The sequence below is a fragment of the Scyliorhinus torazame genome, chromosome 4 (genome assembly GCF_047496885.1).
Source record: "Scyliorhinus torazame isolate Kashiwa2021f chromosome 4, sScyTor2.1, whole genome shotgun sequence".
Lineage (NCBI taxonomy): Eukaryota > Metazoa > Chordata > Chondrichthyes > Carcharhiniformes > Scyliorhinidae > Scyliorhinus > Scyliorhinus torazame.
Window position 1 is genome coordinate 300,854,785 of NC_092710.1, and position 17,573 is coordinate 300,872,357.

At 48.3% G+C, this 17,573-nt stretch overlaps 1 protein-coding gene and 1 long non-coding RNA gene across 4 annotated transcripts in view; one reads left to right on the top strand and one right to left on the bottom strand.

The window, feature by feature from the left end:
* The window catches only part of LOC140411037 (uncharacterized), a 50,341-nt gene extending 33,130 nt beyond the window's left edge, over nt 1-17,211 (top strand). Inside the window, exon 3 of one of the 2 annotated variants that reach the window (XR_011940789.1) lies at nt 16,611-17,211. This is a non-coding gene — a long non-coding RNA (uncharacterized lncRNA). Of the gene's footprint in view, nt 1-16,571 lie in introns of both variants that reach the window. The other variant, XR_011940788.1, reaches the window with a different exon arrangement.
* Nucleotides 1-17,245, bottom strand: part of ddo (D-aspartate oxidase) — a 158,549-nt gene extending 141,304 nt beyond the window's left edge. Inside the window, exon 1 of one of the 2 annotated variants that reach the window (XM_072500010.1) lies at nt 17,063-17,245. The gene's annotated coding sequence lies outside the window, so the exon portion shown is untranslated. Of the gene's footprint in view, nt 1-16,469; nt 16,600-17,062 lie in introns of those variants that run through there. The other variant, XM_072500011.1, reaches the window with a different exon arrangement.
* Between the last annotated feature and the right edge of the window lie 328 nt (nt 17,246-17,573).

Sequence of the window (17,573 nt, forward strand, 5' to 3'; positions counted from 1 at the left end):
AAAGGACTGTACAGTAAACAAAGTACATAGTGCAATTGCCGTAGCCCGCCCCACCCAGATCTGCCTAATTGACCTCCTACACTACATTCCCCTAACCCTCCCTCCCCTCCCCACCCCCCACCCCTTCCTCCCTGCTGACGATTAATTCTCCGCAAAGAAATCAATTAATGGTTGCCACCTCCGGGCAAACCCTAACAACGACCCTCTCAAGGCGAACATGTTTTTCTCTAAGCCCAGGAAACTCGCCATGTCTGACAGCCAGGCTTCTGACGCGCTTCTGGGTAATTGCCATGCAAGCCCTTACCTGGGAACTTCCGAGAGGCACGGCAGCACAGTGGATAGCACTGCTGCCTCACAGCGCCAGGGAGCCGAGTTCGTTTCCGGCCTTGGGTGACTGGCTGTGTGGAGTTTGCACTTTTCCCCCGCGTCTGCGTGGGTTTCCTTTGGGTGCTTTGGTTTCCTCCTACAGTCCAAAAAAGTACAGGCTAGGTGGATTGGCCTTGCTAAATTGCTCCTTAGTGTCCAGAGATGCACAGGTTAGGTGGCGTTATGGGGTCCCAGGGAAGTGGGCCCAAGTAAGGTGCTCCTTCAGGAGGTCGGTGCAGACTCGATTGGTCGAATGGCCTCATGTTGCACTGTAGAAATTCTATAATTCTATGTGAGGGATTTCCCAGCGCATCTCCTGGGATATCTCTAAATCAGCTCTGGGGAGCTCGGATATTATGTCCTAATATAAATATGCACGGAGGTTCCCCCAAAGCTCTGTCAAAACCATTGGAGTGGGTTGATGATGACAAAGGACAGGTGGCATAATCCACTGTTTGTGATCATATGGTGAACATCTCTGCCTCCAGCACACTTTATGTAGAAACAAACGATAGGGAGGGATAGACACATCATAATCAACGTGGTGAGTGTACATAAGCAGCAGACAGGATGGGGAAGGGAATTCGGGAATTCCCCCATCATGTTGGGGCACCACATATGACAGGGGGTTCTACTCAGGTGGCCCCACCTTCCACATAGGATCTAAAATTGCTGAATCAGTTTCCTGGATCTCACAGAGGAGCAATGTGTAAAAAGACTCATCCTCTCGCACCAGGACCAGGTAGTTGCAGACCCACAATTCCTCCTTGCAGCAAAAACTCCATCATTTCTCTGGGAATAGTGGTCAAAGAGACCAGCCCTCAATCTTTATGCATCAGGGCCTTTCCGGACTCTGGCAGGAGATATGACTGGGCAGGTGGAAGCAGGTGGTTACAGAAAGCGGGGTGATAATTGCTCTCTTTGAGAAGGTAAATCAATTTTCCCTGCGACAAGTCAACATGTCAGAGCAGTGGGATTTTCTGCAGTTTCCAGCTTCCCAAAGCCTGCCGTTGACTTCACTCGTGTGAACCAGGAACTTTCATTCCACTCTCTCAATGTCCAACAGGCAAGTGACCATCCTGTAATAATTACAATGCCACATAGCCCGGAAACAGCAAAAATGTTCATACTACATCACGCCAACATCTCGGACATCTTTGAAGAAGAGCATCTTCTAGGATACAAGGGCCACCTGCTGTGGCCTTGACTGAGGACACCATTCCTGCCACCCGCGTGAAAGGTGGCACATTAATAACCAGGGGACAACCTGGGCAGGTGCGGAGGGAGTACATTTGTTTCCAGTGAAACAAAATTCTAAATGAAGTCCTTCACATCTGTTCTGCAGAATAGTTCTTCAACACCAGCACCAATCCACATTGCAAAAAACAATTCCTCTGACTAACAGTTCTCAGCTAATATCCATTGCTGGTCAATGAGTATATCTTTGTAATTCACTGCAACAGACACACTAGCACCATTTACCTGTTAACATGTTTATTGCCCTCATGCTTTGACAGACAAAACAGTTACAACCTGATACCATAGAATCTACAGTGCAGAAGGAGGCCATTCGGCTCATCACCGGCTCTTGGAAAGAGCACTCTACTTAACCCCACCCTATCCCCGCAACCCCATTTAACCTAAGGGCAATTTAGCATGGTCAATCCACCTAACCTGCACGTCTTTGGACTGTGGGAGGAAACCGGAGCACCCGGAGGAAACCCACGCACACACGGGGAGAACGTGCAGACTCCACACAGACAGTGACCCAAGCCGGGAATCGAACCTGGGACCCTGGCGCTGTGAAGTCATAGTGCTAACCATATTGTTGTTCCCCCTCCACCATCAGTGACCTTCGCAACTCATGGCCTTGAAGAGCCATGGGAGTTTGGCTGGTGCAGTTGTCTCCTGGGCACCATTGTGAACATTGGTTGAGGGGATGCTGTGAGAGCTGACGTGCTATCATCCTGAGCGAGGGCAGTAGGTCCCACTCCCATTAAAGAACTGCCACTCTAACGGGCCTGAAGGACCTCAATCCTAATGATATTTGGGAAATGAAAAATGAAATGAAAATCGCTTATTGTCACGAGTAGGCTTCAATGAAGTTACTGTGAAAAGCCCCTAGTCACCACATTCTGGCGCCTGTTCGGGAGGCTGGTTCGGGAATTGAACTGTGCTGCTAGCCTGCCTTGGTCTGCTTTAAAAGCCAGCGATTTAGCCCAGTGTGCTAAACCAGCCCATTGGAGATCCATTATGTGAAACCAGCATCAAAATGATTCACCAGCAATTTAAAGCAAGTAGTTATTGAGAAGGCCTGAGCCTGCACAGCATTAGCCTGAATGTCTGTAAGTGCTAGTGATACCATAAGATCATAAGACATAGGAGCGGAAGTAAGGCCATTCGGCCCATCGAGTCCACTTCACCATTCAATCATGGCTGATTTCAACTCCATTTACCCGCTCTCTCTCCATAGCCCTTAATTCCTCGAGAAATCAAGAATTTATCAACTTCTGGCTTAAAGACACTCAACGTCCCGGCCTCCACCGCCCTCTGTGGCAATGAATTCCACAGACCCACCACTCTCTGGCTGAAGAAATTTTTCCTCATCTCTGTTCTAAAGTGACTCCCTTTTATTCGAAGGCTGTGCCCCCGGGTCCTAGTCTCCCCTGCTAATGGAAACAACTTCCCTACGTCCACCCTATCTCAGCCATTCATTATCTTGTAAGTTTCTATTAGATCTCCCCTCAACCTCCTAAACGCCAATGAATATAATCCCAGGATCCTCAGACGTTCATCGTATGTTAGGCCAACCATTCCTGGGATCATCCGTATGAATCTCCACTGGAACCTTGTGCAAAGTTCCTGCCACAACAAGTGGCCCCACTCTCTAAATTAACTGAAGACAGCTGATTCCAGCAGCTGGAATGCGCATGCTGGAATGGGCCTCCACCAGGCACTTAGACATGTTGCTCCCCAACAGGCTAAACAATACCTCCAAAACACCCGGTGCATATCAAAGGACCTCCTTCCTGGCCCCTATGACACAGCTAAGGGCCAGAAAAGCATGGCTTGGACCTCCATATTCACTGTCTCCAGCTGTTGCTCATAAGTGCTGTGTGTGTCACACTGTGCATCTGCCTCTATCTCACTGTCAATCCAAACTGGGGTGCCTCTCTCAGAGAAGATTGTGCCTCTGTGCAAGGGAAGGCATTGCAGCCTCCAAATCGTCAGTTTCCAGTCCCAAAGGATACGGAAAAGCTAGAGAAGGGGCAAGGGTTACCATGGAGATGACCGTTAACATAGCAGTTGAGATGGCCTAGTGCTGCAGAGCACCAATGTGCCACGCAGTCTACATCTTCAGTTGAGATGTGGAGATGCCGGCGTTGGACTGGGGTGAGCACAGTACGAAGTCTTACAACACCAGGTTAAAGTCCAACAGGTTTGTTTCGATGTCACTAGCTTTCGGAGCGGAGCGCTGCTCCTTCCTCAGGTGAATGAAGAGGTCTGTTCCAGAAACACCGACAACTGCCAATCTCCAGACGCAATTCTGCAACTCATCCGCTTCATTCTGGATCACAACATCTTCACCTTCGACAACAAGTTCTTCATCCAGACGCACGGAACAGCCATGGGGACCAAATTCGCACCCCAATACGCCAACATCTTCATGCACAAGTTTGAACAGGACCTACTCACCGCACAGGACCTTCAACCGATGTTATACACCAGATACATCGATGACATTTTTTTCCTTTGGACCCACGGCGAAGAATCACTGAAACGACTATACAATGACATTAATAAGTTCCATCCAACCATCAGACTCACCATGGACTACTCTCCAAAATCAGTTGCATTCTTGGACACACTCGTCTCCATCAAGGACGGTCACCTCAGCACTTCGCTTTACCGCAAACCCACGGATAACCTCATGATGCTCCACTTCTCCAGCTTCCACCCTAAACACATTAAAGAAGCCATCCCCTATGGACAAGCGCTCCGTATACACAGGATCTGCTCAGACGAGGAGGAGCGTAACAGACATCTACAGACGTTGAAAGATGCCCTCGTACGAATGGGATATGGCACTCGACTCATCGATCGACAGTTCCAACGCGCCACAGCGAAAAACCGGACCGACCTCCTCAGAAGACAAACATGGGACACAACCGACAGAATACCCTTCGTCGTCCAGTACTTCCCCGGAGCGGAGAAACTACGTCATCTTCTTCACAGCCTTCAACACGTCATTGATGACGATGAACATCTTGCCAAGGTCATCCCCACACCCCCACTACTTGCCTTCAAACAACCGCGCAACCTCAAACGAACCATTGTTTGCAGCAAACTACCCAGTCTTCAGAACAGTGACCACGACACCACACAACCCTGTCATGGTAATCTCTGCAAGACGTGCCAGATCATCGACATGGATACCACTATTACACGTGAGAACACCACCCACCAGGTACGCGGTACATACTCGTGCGACTCGGCCAACGTTGTCTACCTCATACGCTGCAGGAAAGGATGTCCCGAAGCGTGGTACATTGGCGAGACCATGCAGACGCTGCGACAACGAATGAACGGACATCGCGCAACAATCACCAGGCAGGAATGTTCCCTTCCAGTCGGGGAACACTTCAGCAGTCAAGGGCATTCAGCCTCTGATCTCCGGGTAAGCGTTCTCCAAGGCAGCCTTCAGGACCCACGACAACGCAGAATCGCCGAGCAGAAACTTATAGCCAAGTTCCGCACACATGAGTGCGGCCTCAACCGGGACCTGGGATTCATGTCACATTACATTCATCCCCCACCATCTGGCCTGCGAAATCCTACCAACTGTCCTGGCTTGAGACAATTCACACCTCTTTAACCTGGGGTTACCCCATCTCTGGATCTGTAAAGATTTAATCACCTGCTAATGCTCGCATTCCTAGCATTGTTTGGCATCTTTGAATTTGTCTATATATGTGTTTCTGGAACAGACCTCTTCATTCACCAGAGGAAGGAGCAGCGCTCCGAAAGCTAGTGACATCGAAACAAACCTGTTGGACTTTAACCTGGTGTTGTAAGACTTCGTACTGTCTTCAGTTGAGAGGAGAGATGCTAAACATGGGCAACCTGCTGTGGCCTTGTGCCAACGTCACCAGTGTCTATCCTTCTTCAGGATCTGTTGCCCACTAGGTGTGTGACTTCCTCTTTCATATGTCTTGGGGAGCGCACAGCTGCTCTTCTGGCTGAGGCTGTCTCTCTCTCCCTATCGCAACATGCCCCCTTCCTTTGAAGATCGACTTGCTAAAAGTCAGGATTTCTTTTACTATGATTGGCTGTCGCGAGAGAGAAACAAGCAAGAACGGGATTCTCCGTTCCTGAGACTAAGTGTTGACGCCGGCTCAGGTTTCGTGGAGTTCCACGACAGCAAAACTGGCGCTGCACCTGGACTGATTCAGCGACTTTGAGGGGTTAGCACCGGCGCCATGTGGAACGCAGTCGATTCCAATGAGGAATGGTGCGGGATTTACCGGGTCTGAGATTGACACTCAGGGAGCTGAAAAGCTGCAGCCGCATATACACACTTCACTCCCCACACACACCATCCCAGTCAAGAAGATGCCAGGGAGGCGAGTGGCACCCTGTTTCATGGATACCGAGTGGAGAGCCTCCTGGACACAGTGGAGTTGCCCCTGTACCCCAACCTGGGAAGGATGCTGCCAGCTGCCGCCATGCCTGGGTGCAAGTGGCAAAGGTGGTCAGTGCCGTGAACAATACTGTCCAGACTGGCCAGCAGTGCCGTAAAAAACTGCACAACCTCCTCAGTGCGGCCAGGGTGAGTAGGCAGCACCGTGCCTCTGACACTAGCTCACATCCCACACACCCGTAACCCCCCCCCACCCCCCCACCCCTCCCCCACCCCCACCCCCAGGAGAAGGCCGCTTATAACTGCCGGGCACAGGAGAAAACTGGAGGGGGACCATCAGACATGTGGCCCCTGCGTGTTCGGCGCAGGAGCAGGAGGTTTCAGTCCCCGAATCGTTGAGGGTTTCACCCAGATTTTTTGGTCGTAAAAGACCACACCTGTTGCGTTGGCGTCAGCACTTAGCCGCTGAAACAGAGAATCCAGCCCCATGACTCTACAGATTCCACTCTGCTTTTGCATCATCTTCTGTGTTTATTCTGGATTTCCACTATTTCCCCACTGTGTCTTATTATTGGAAACCAAGATAGAGGCCAGATTCTCAACTTGCGCTCAGGACGCAGCAGACCAGCTGCGGAACACCGCCAAACAGATGAGACAACGATACTATGCCACCTATATGCATACCAAGAACAGGAAGCTTGAGAAACTTGGCATCACCACCAGCAATAACCAAGCCTCCCCCGGTACCTCAGTACCTCAGTTTCCCTGTATGACAGGGAAATCTATTGTCAACTTGTCAGACTACACCCTTCAACCAGACGAAATCGAAGTCCTCAGCAGAGGGCTCAATTTCTGCACCACCACCAAAATGGATCCCATCAGTCTCGCGGCAGACACGGAGGAATTCATCAGGCGAATGAGGCTCCGGGAATTCTTCCACAGACCTCAAGAGGCCGACAGCGAACCCAAGGAGACTACCAATGAACCGGAACAGCAGACCGAGAGATCTGCGGTGCGGCAACCGAAGAGGAAAGAGTCGAATTGGACCCCTCCGGAAGGCCGCTGCCCTAGCCTCGACACGTATGCTCAAGCCGTCAGGAGTCGCGTCAATGCCAGATTCATCAGTCGCATTCACAAGACAGCCCCGAACGTCACCCAAGCACAACGCAACGCCATCCGCGCTCTCAAGACCAACAGCAACATCGTCATCAAACCAGCAGACAAAGGAGGGGCCGCCGTCATACTGAACAGAACGGACTACTGCAAAGAAGTATACCGACAACTTAACAACCAGGAACACTACAGACAGTTTCCCGCAGATCCGACCAAGGAACACATCCGCCAACTCAACAGACTGATCAAGACCTTGGATCCAGACCTTCAGAGCACCCTACGTGCTCTCATCCCACGTACTCCCCTCATTGGCGATCTCTACTGCCTCCCGAAAATACACAAGACCAACACACCAGGCCGCCCTCTCGTTTCAGGCAATGGGACCCTGTGTGAGAACCTCTCTGGCTACATCGGGGGCATAGAACATAGAACAATTCAGCGCAGTACAGGCCCTTCGGCCCACGATGTTGCACCGAAACAAAAGCCATCTAACCTACACTATGCCATTATCATCCATATGTTTATCTAATAAACTTTTAAATGCCCTCAATGTTGGCGAGTTCACTACTGTAGCAGGTAGGGCATTCCACGGCCTCACTACTCTTTGCGTAAAGAACCTACCTCTGACCTCTGTCCTATATCTATTACCCCTCAGTTTAAAGCTATGTCCCCTCGTGCCAGCCATTTCCATCCGCGGGAGAAGGCTCTCACTGTCCACCCTATCTAACCCCCTGATCATTTTGTATGCCTCTATTAAGTCTCCTCTTAACCTTCTTCTCTCCAACGAAAACAACCTCAAGTCCATCAGCCTTTCCTCATAAGATTTTCCCTCCATACCAGGCAACATCCTGGTAAATCTCCTCTGCACCCGCTCCAAAGCCTCCACGTCCTTCCTATAATGCGGTGACCAGAACTGTACGCAATACTCCAAATGCGGCCGTACCAGAGTTCTGTACAGCTGCAACATGACCTCCCGACTCCGGAACTCAATCCCTCTACCAATAAAGGCCAACACTCCATCGGCCTTCTTCACAACCCTATCATCCTGGGTGGCAACTTTCAGGGATCTATGTACATGGACACCTAGATCCCTCTGCTCATCCACACTTTCAAGAACTTTACCATTAGCCAAATATTCCGCATTCCTGTTATTCCTTCCAAAGTGAATCACCTCACACTTCTCTACATTAAACTCCATTTGCCACCTCTCAGCCCAGCTCTGCAGCTTATCTATATCCCTCTGTAACCTGCTACATCCTTCCACACTATCGACAACACCACCGACTTTAGTATCGTCTGCAAATTTACTCACCCACCCTTCTGCGCCTTCCTCTAGGTCATTGATAAAAATGACAAACAGCAACGGCCCCAGAACAGATCCTTGTGGTACTCCACTTGTGACTGTACTCCATTCTGAACATTTCCCATCAACCACCACCCTCTGTCTTCTTTCAGCTAGCCAATTTCTGATCCACATCTCTAAATCACCCTCAATCCCCAGCCTCCGTATTTTTTACAATAGCCTACCGTGGGGAACCTTATCAAATGCTTTGCTGAAATCCATATACACCACATCAACTGCTCTACCCTCGTCTACCTGTTCAGTCACCTTCTCAAAGAACTCAATAAGGTTTGTGAGGCATGACCTACCCTTCACAAAGCCATGCTGACTATCCCTGATCATATTATTCCTATCTAGATGATTATAAATCTTGTCTCTTATAATCCCCTCCAAGACTTTACCCACTACAGACGTGAGGCTCACCGGTCTATAGTTGCCGGGGTTGTCTCTGCTCCCCTTTTTGAACAAAGGGACCACATTTGCTGTCCTCCAGTCCTCTGGCACTATTCCTGTAGCCAATGATGACATAAAAATCAAAGCCAAAGGTCCAGCAATCTCTTCCCTGGCCTCCCAGAGAATCCTAGGATAAATCCCATCAGGTCCCGGGGACTTATCTATTTTCAGCCTGTCCAGAATTGCCAACACCTCTTCCCTACGTATCTCAATGCCATCTATTCTATTAGCCTGGGGCTCAGCATTCTCCTCCACAACATTATCTTTTTCCTGAGTGAATACTGACGAAAAATATTCATTTAGTATCTCGCCTATCTCTTCAGACTCCACACACAATTTCCCATCCCTGTCCTTGACTGGTCCTACTCTTTCCCTAGTCATTCGCTTATTCCTGACATACCTATAGAAAGCTTTTGGGTTTTCCTTGATCCTTCCTGCCAAATACTTCTCATGTCCCCTCCTTGCTCGTCTTAGCTCTCTCTTTAGATCTTTCCTCGCTACCTTGTAACTATCCATCGCCCCAACCGAAACTTCACACTTCATCTTCACATAGGCCTCCTTCTTCCTCTTAACAAGAGATTCCACTTCCTTGGTAAACCACGGTTCCCTCGCTCGACGCCTTCCTCCCTGTCTGACCGGTACATACTTATCAAGAACACGCAGTAGCTGATCCTTGAACGAGCCCCACTTATCCAGTGTGCCCAACACTTGCAGCCTACTTCTCCACCTTATCCCCCCCAAGTCACGTCTAATGGCATCATAATTGCCCTTCCCCCAGCTATAACTCTTGCCCTGCGGTGTATACTTATCCCTTTCCATCATTAACGTAAACGTCACCGAATTGTGGTCACTGTCCCCAAAGTGCTCTCCTACCTCCAAATCCAACACCTGGCCTGGTTCATTACCCAAAACCAAATCCAACGTGGCCTCGCCTCTTGTTGGCCTGTCAACATATTGTTTCAGGAAACCCTCCTGCACACACTGTACAAAAAACGACCCATCTATTGTACTCGAACTATATCTTTTCCAGTCAATATTTGGAAAGTTAAAGTCTCCCATAATAACTACCCTGTTACTTTCGCTCATATCCAGAATCATCTTCGCCATCCTTTCCTCTACATCCCTAGAACTATTAGGAGGCCTATAAAAAACTCCCAACAGGGTGACCTCTCCTTTCCTGTTTCTAACTTCAGCCCATACTACCTCGGAAGAAGAGTCCCCATCTAGCATCCTCTCCGCCACCGTAATACTGCTCTTGACTAGCAGCGCCACACCTCCCCCTCTTTTGCCTCCTTCTCTGAGCTTACTAAAACACCTAAACCCCGGAACCTGCAACATCCATTCCTGTCCCTGCTCTATCCATGTCTCCGAAATGGCCACAACAGTGAAGTCCCAGGTACCAACCCATGCTGCCAGTTCCCCTACCTTGTTTCGTATACTCCTAGCATTGAAGTAGACACACTTCAAACCACCTACCTGAACACTGGCCCCCTCCTGCGACGTCAAATCTGTGCTCCTGACCTCTATACTCTCATTCTCAGTTACCCTAAAACTACAATCCAGGTTCCCATGCCCCTGCTGCATTAGTTTAAACCCCCCCAAAGAGCACTAACAAATGCTCTTGAAACCCATTGTACAAGGTACGCCCAGCTTCTGTCGCAACACGACGGACTTCCTACAGAAACTCAGCACCCATGGACCAGTTGAACCAGGAACATTCCTTGTCACAATGGACGTCTCGGCACTCTACACCAGCATCCCCCATGACGACGGCATTGCTGCAATAGCCTCAGTACTCAACACTGACAACTGCCAATCTCCAGACCTAATTCTGCAACTCATCCGCTTCATTCTGGATCACAAAGTCTTCACCTTCGACAACAAGTTCTTCATCCAGACGCACGGAACAGCCATGGGGACCAAATTCGCACCCCAATACGCCAACATCTTCAGGCACAAGTTTGAACAGGACCTTCTCACCGCACAAGACCTTCAACCGATGTTATAACACCAGATACATCAATGACATTTTTTTCCTTTGGACCCATGGCGAAGAATCACTGAAACGACTACACGATGACATCAATAGGGCAGCACGGTAGCCTTGTGGATAGCACAATTGCTTCACAGCTCCAGGGTTCCAGGTTCGATTCTGGCTTGGGTCACTGCCTGTGCGGAGTCTGCACGTCCTCCCCGTGTGTGCATGGGTTTTCTCCGGGTGCTCCGGTTTCCTCCCACAGTCCAAAGATGTGCGGGTTAGGTGGATTGGCCATGATAAATTGCCCTTAGTGTCCAAAATTGCCCTTAGTATTGGGTGGGGTTACTGGGTTATGGGGATGGGGATAGGGTGGCAGTGTTGACCTTGGGTAGGGTGCTCTTTCCAAGAGCCGGTGTAGACTCGATGGGCTGAATGGCCTCCTTCTGCTCTGTAAATTCTATGATAATCTATGATAATAAGTTCCATCCCACCATCAGACTCACCATGGACTACTCTCCAAAATCAGTTGCATTCTTGGACACACTCATCTCCATCAAGAACGGTCACCTCAGCACTTTGCTTTACCGCAAACCCACGGATAACCTCACGATGCTCCACGACAACGAATGAACGGACATTGTGCGACTATCACCAGGCAGGAATGTTCCCTTCCAGTCGGGGAACACTTCAGCAGCCAAGGGCATTCAGCCTCTGATCTCCGGGTAAGCGTTCTCCAAGGCGGCCTTCAGGACACGCGACAACGCAGAATCGCCGAGCAGAAACTTATAGCCAAGTTCCGCACACATGAGGGCGGCTTCAACCGGGACCTGGGATTCATGTCGCATTACATTCATCCCCCACCATCTGGCCTGCGAAATCCTACCAACTGTCCTGGCTTGATACAATTCACACCTCTTTAACCTGGGGTATGTTTCTGGAACATACCTCTTCATTCACCTGAGGAAGGAGCAGCGCTCCGAAAGCTAGTGTTTGAAACAAACCTGTTGGACTTTAACCTGTTGTTGTAAGACTTCGTACTGTGCTCACCCCAGTCCAACGCCAGCATCTCCACATCATGTTATTATTAACTGTAAGTTACACATGCTGGCCACTATTGTTGCTGTTCATCCCTCCCAACAACAGGTGGCGCTGCTGCTCCTCTAAGTGCCACCTTTCTCCAAGATTTACTAATTCTATGATGATTTTATTATGTAAACCAGCTACAGATCAATTTAATACTATTATGTACCATGCAATTAACATAGGAGCTGTTTAGTCTTTCTACTATTGACTCTGAAGAGAGACTTGCCTTTTATTTACTATCCCTGGACTTTGCTGCCTGCCCTCACCCTCTGCTGCTGCCCCACCTTCCACTACATTCAATGGAAGAATGCATGCGGAGTAATATGGGCTGCTAACTTGTCATCAGTTATTGCAGGCTTTGCTTAAAGAAAGCACAATTGCAACCCATTAACTCCGTGCTGGGGACAACCCATTAACTTCGTGCTGGGGACAACCCATTAACTCCGTGTTGGGGACAACCCATTAACTCCGTGTTGGGGACAGCCCATGCTGTTGGGGGAAAGTCCTATGTGTGTTGATTGTCCAAACTGGCCAGTCTCTCCTGTAATACTGAGTGGTAGCAGCCTGTTGAACCATAGGTACCATCACAGTTAAATCTGTCCTCATCTAATGGCCGTTCACATCTTGCAAGAACAAGCTGCATTTATATAGCTTCTTTAATGCAGCAAAATATTCCAAGAGACTTCACAGGAGTATTATCAAACAGTTGCTGGCACTGGACCAGACGCGGGAACAAAGAACAAAGAACAATACAGCACAGGAACAGGCCCTTCGGCCCTCCAAGCCTGTACCGGTTATGATTACCCTTGGCCAAAACCCTCAGCACTTCCTAGTACCATATCCCATCCTATCCATGTATTTGTCGAGATGCTTTTTGAACGCCGTTAATGTACCTGCTTCCACAACCTCCCCTGGCAACGCGTTCCAGGCATTCACCATCCTCTGTGTAAAAAACCTCTAAAGTTTGCCCCATGGACCTTAAACCTATGCCCCCTGGTGACTGACCCCTCCACCATGGGAAAGAGTGCCTGCCCATCCACTCTATCCATGCCCCTCATAATCTTGTAGACCTCTATCAGGTCGCCCCTCAACCTCCGTCTTTCTAATGAAAACAGTCCCAGTCTATTCAGCCTTTCCACATAGCTAACACCCTCCACACCAGGCAACATCCTGGTAAACCTCCTCTGCATCCTCTCCAAAGCCTCCACATCCTTCTGGTACTGTGGTGACCAGAATTGTGCGTAATATTCCAAGTGCAGCCTTACCGAGGTTCTATACAACTGTAGCATGCCTTGCCAGTTTTTATACTCAATGCCCCATCCAATGAAGGCAAGCATTCCTTTCTTGACTACGTTGTCCACTTGTATTGCCACTTTCAAAGATCTGTAGACCTGCATGCCCAGATCTCTCTGACTTTCTATATTCCCAAGAGTTTCGCCATTTACGGTATATTCTCCATTATGTTAGACCTATCAAAATGCACTACCTCACATTTGTCTGGATTAAACTCCATTTGCCATTTCTCTGCCCAAGTCTGCAACCTATCTATGTCCTGCTGAGTCCCCTGACAATCCTCAACACTATCTGCCACTCCACCAACGTTGGTGTTATCCGCGAACTTACTAATCAGACCGATTACATTTTCCTCCAAATCGTTTATGTACACCACAAACAACAGAGACCCAAGCACAGATCCCTGTGGAACACCACTAATCACAACATTCCATTCAGAAAAGCCTTCTATTGGGGGCAACACGGTGGTGCAGTGGTTAGCACTGCTGCCTCACGGCACCGAGGTCCCAGGTTCGACCCCGGCTCTGGGTCACTGTCCGTGTGGAGTTTGCACATTCTCCCCGTATTTGTGTGGGTTTCGCCCCCACAACCCAAAAGATGTGCAGGGTAGGTGGCTTGGTCACGCTAAATTTCCCCTTAGTTGGAAAAAATTAATTGGGTACACTAAATTTAAAAAAAAAGAAAAACTTTCCAGTGCTACCCTTTGCCTTACAGCCAGTTCTGAATCCATCTAGCCCCCTCACCTCTGATCCCGTGTGACTTCACCTTTTGTACCAGTCTGTCTTGGGGCACCTTGTCAAAGGCTTTACTGAAGTCCATGTAAACAACATCCCCCGCCCTCCCCTCATCAATCACCTTTGTCACCTCCTCAAAATCTCGATCAAGTTAGTGAGACACGACCTTCCCTTCCCAAAACCATGGGGCTGGATTCTCCGCCCCGCCGCACCACATTTCTATTTCACCACGCCGGCACGATGCTCCATTACACCGGTCGGTCAATGGCATTTCCCATTGTGGGGCAGCCCCACGCCGTCGGGAAACCCCCGGGCTGCCGGCAAAATGGAGCATCCCGACGGGAGAATCCAGCCCAAGATAGCTATCATGAATTTATACCCGTTGTTTCTAAATGGGTATAAATTCTGTCCCCGAGAATTCTCTCCAATAATTTACCGACTACTGAAGTGAGGCTCACCGGCCTATAGTTTCCAGGATTATCCCTGCTACCTTTCTTAAACAGCGGTACCACATTAGCTATTCACCAGTCCTCTGGGATCTCATCTGTAGCCAATGAGGATACAAAGGTGTCAGTCAAGGCCCCAGCAATTTCCTCCCTTGCTTCCCTCAGTATTCTGGGGTAAATCCCATCTGGCCCAGGAAACTTATCTATCTTAATCTTTAAAAGACCCAATACGTCCTCCTTTTTGATGTCAACGTGACCCAGACTGTCCACACACCCTACCCAAGAATCATCTTCCACAAAGTCCTTTTGTCATGTGATAGTACCTTTAAGAAATGGGTGTTTATAAATGGATGTGTATGTATGTATCTGTAGTGAGAATACCTTTAAGAAATGGGTGTTTATTACTGCAGTGATGTCAGAGAGTGGCTGGAGCTGGGCTGTCTGTCAGCTTTTTACTTTCGTTTTAGGCTGTTTGCTGCTTGGTGTGTTTTAGTTTCGTTTTCAGTGTTGGAGCTGAAGCCAGTCAGAACAGGTGTACTGTTGATCTCTCTGCCATGAAAAGACTATCTCTTGATCATTTGGTGAATTCAGAATTATAACTGTTTTCAGAAGTGACTTCAACCTGATGTGCTTCTGTTAAAGGTTTTGTTTTTAAGTCGTATGGATGTTAAAATGAAAGCTTAAAGGATTACTTAGTGTTGTAGTCTTTGGGGGTTGTATTTGAATTAATGATTGCTAAGATGTTCACTGTATGTTTTTAAAAGGTTAACTTGAGTTCATAGAATAAACATTGTTTTACTTTAAAAAATACTTTTCCATTTCTGCTGTACCACACCTGTAGAGTGGGCCGTGTGCTCCCCATACCACAATCCATTAAAAGTTGTGGGTCAGGTGAACTCCATGATACACTTTGGGGTTCTCGAAACCCTGGTCCATAACACCACACTGTCCTTAAATGGTCCAATCCTTTCACTGCCCACCCTCTTACTTTTTACATATGAATAAAAAGCTTTGGGGTTCACCTTCATCATACTTGCCAAGGACTTGACCCCTCCTTGCCCTCCTAATTTCCCACTTAAATACTTCCTATTTTCTTTATACACCTCAAGGGGTTCGACTGTCTCCACCCTTCTAGACCGTACAAAAGTCTCCTTTTTCTTTTTGATGAGGTTCACAATATCCCTCGTTATCCACGGCTCCCTAAACTTCCCATACTTATCCTTCATTCTTTAAGGAACGTGACTTTCCTGAATCCTAATTAACTGTCGCTTGAAAGACTCCCACATGTCCGATGCTGATTTACCCTCCAACAGCCGCACCCAATCCAAATTCTTCAATTCCTGTCTAATGTTATCGTAATTTGTCTTTCCCCAGTTTAGCACCTTAACACGAGAGTTACCCTCATCCCTATCCAAAAGTACCTTAAAACATGCGGAATTGCGGTCACAATTCCCAAAATGTTCCCCTACTGAAACCTCAACCACCTGTCCAGGCTCATTCCCCAATACCAGATCCAGTACTGTCCCTTTCCCAGTTGAACTATCTACATATTGCATCAGGAAGCCTTCCTGGATGCACCTTACAGACTCTGCCCCATCCAAACCCCTAGCACTAAGTGAGTCCCAATCAATATAGGAGAAATTAAAATCCCCTACCACAACAACCCTGTTACTTTTGCACCTATCCAAAACCTCTCTACCTATCTGCCCCTCTATCTCTCGCTGGCATTTGGGGAGCCTGTAATAAACCCTCAACATTGTGATTGTCCCCTTCCTGTTCCTGAGCTCTCCCCAGATTGCCTCATTGTATGAGCCCTCCGAGGTGTCCTCCCGCAGAATGGCTATAATATTCTCCTCAGCCAGTAATGCTAATCCCCCACCCCTTTTACATCCCCCTCGATTTTTCCTGAAGCATCTAAATCCTCCAAAGTTCAGCTGCCAATCCTGCCCTTCCATTAGCCACGTTTCTGTGATAGCTATAACATTATAGTTCCAAGTACTAATCAGTTCATCTGCCTTACCCGCTATACTTCTGCCATTGAAACAAATTCGCTTCAAAGCACTGCGTTTAAGCAGTCAGGGTGATGTTGTTCCCTTATTTTTGTGCTCTATTTCCCCTTCAGTTATTACACCTTCCAAGGTAACGCTCTGGTTCCCAACAGGACAGGTGACCTGGCCGAAGAGGCGGACCTTCAAAATGAGAGAGAGGCAAAGAGGTTGATGGAGCAAGGCCTTCCAGATCTTCAACCCTCAGCAATTGACTGCACCGTTCTTCTACATCACTGGTTAGCAATTAGAAAGGCGAAATCAGAATCAATCTCGCCTGTCCTGTCACTGAGTTGAAGAGGTTAACAGAGTTCAGCACGAACGAGCTTCAAATTTTCACACCTCCCTGTCTGCATGGGCTCAGCTATGGAGAGCAACCAGAGGAGTCCCCCCCCCCCCCCCCCCAAACAAAGTTTATGGATAATAGTTTTGCAGTTCTTCCGTAATTAAATATGATTTTTTTTAAAAAAACACATGACAAAGCTATAATAAAGTTTTAACGGCAGTATGGCCAAACGGTTTTTCACAAATTCCAAAAAGAAAACACAAAGGACTGTGGTTAACCTGCCTTATTCCAGGGTTTTCCGGTCCTTATTTTGTCAATTGCAAAGGCAGTTGGCGTGGACTCTGATCAGATCCTTCTTCGACTCTTCTTCCCACTGCCGTTTCACATGATATTTATACCATTTTCCAGGCTCTCAAGCCAAGGTGTAAAAATATGATTTGCTGAAAGGTGCTACTTGCTCCTCCTGTGATTGGAGGGCAACCTTTGGATCCCAGATCACATGGTTAAAGACCAATCATCATTATCGCTCTCGCTTCTTCACATGATAACAACTGGTAAATGATTTCAGCGTCCAAGTGTGCCGATAATAATTGTTCTTGGTTCTTGATCATTTCCAACTTAAGGTTCCTTTTTTTTTTACAATACCTGGTTACTTCAGGTGTTTTGAAAGCCAGTGGCTTTTTTTGGGGGGGGGACCTGAAATGGTGATTGAATGGTTGGGAATTGACAGATCCAGCTTTTGTGACTTAAATCCCACTTGCTACCTCATGCTGCGCCTGATAAACTTGTGTTC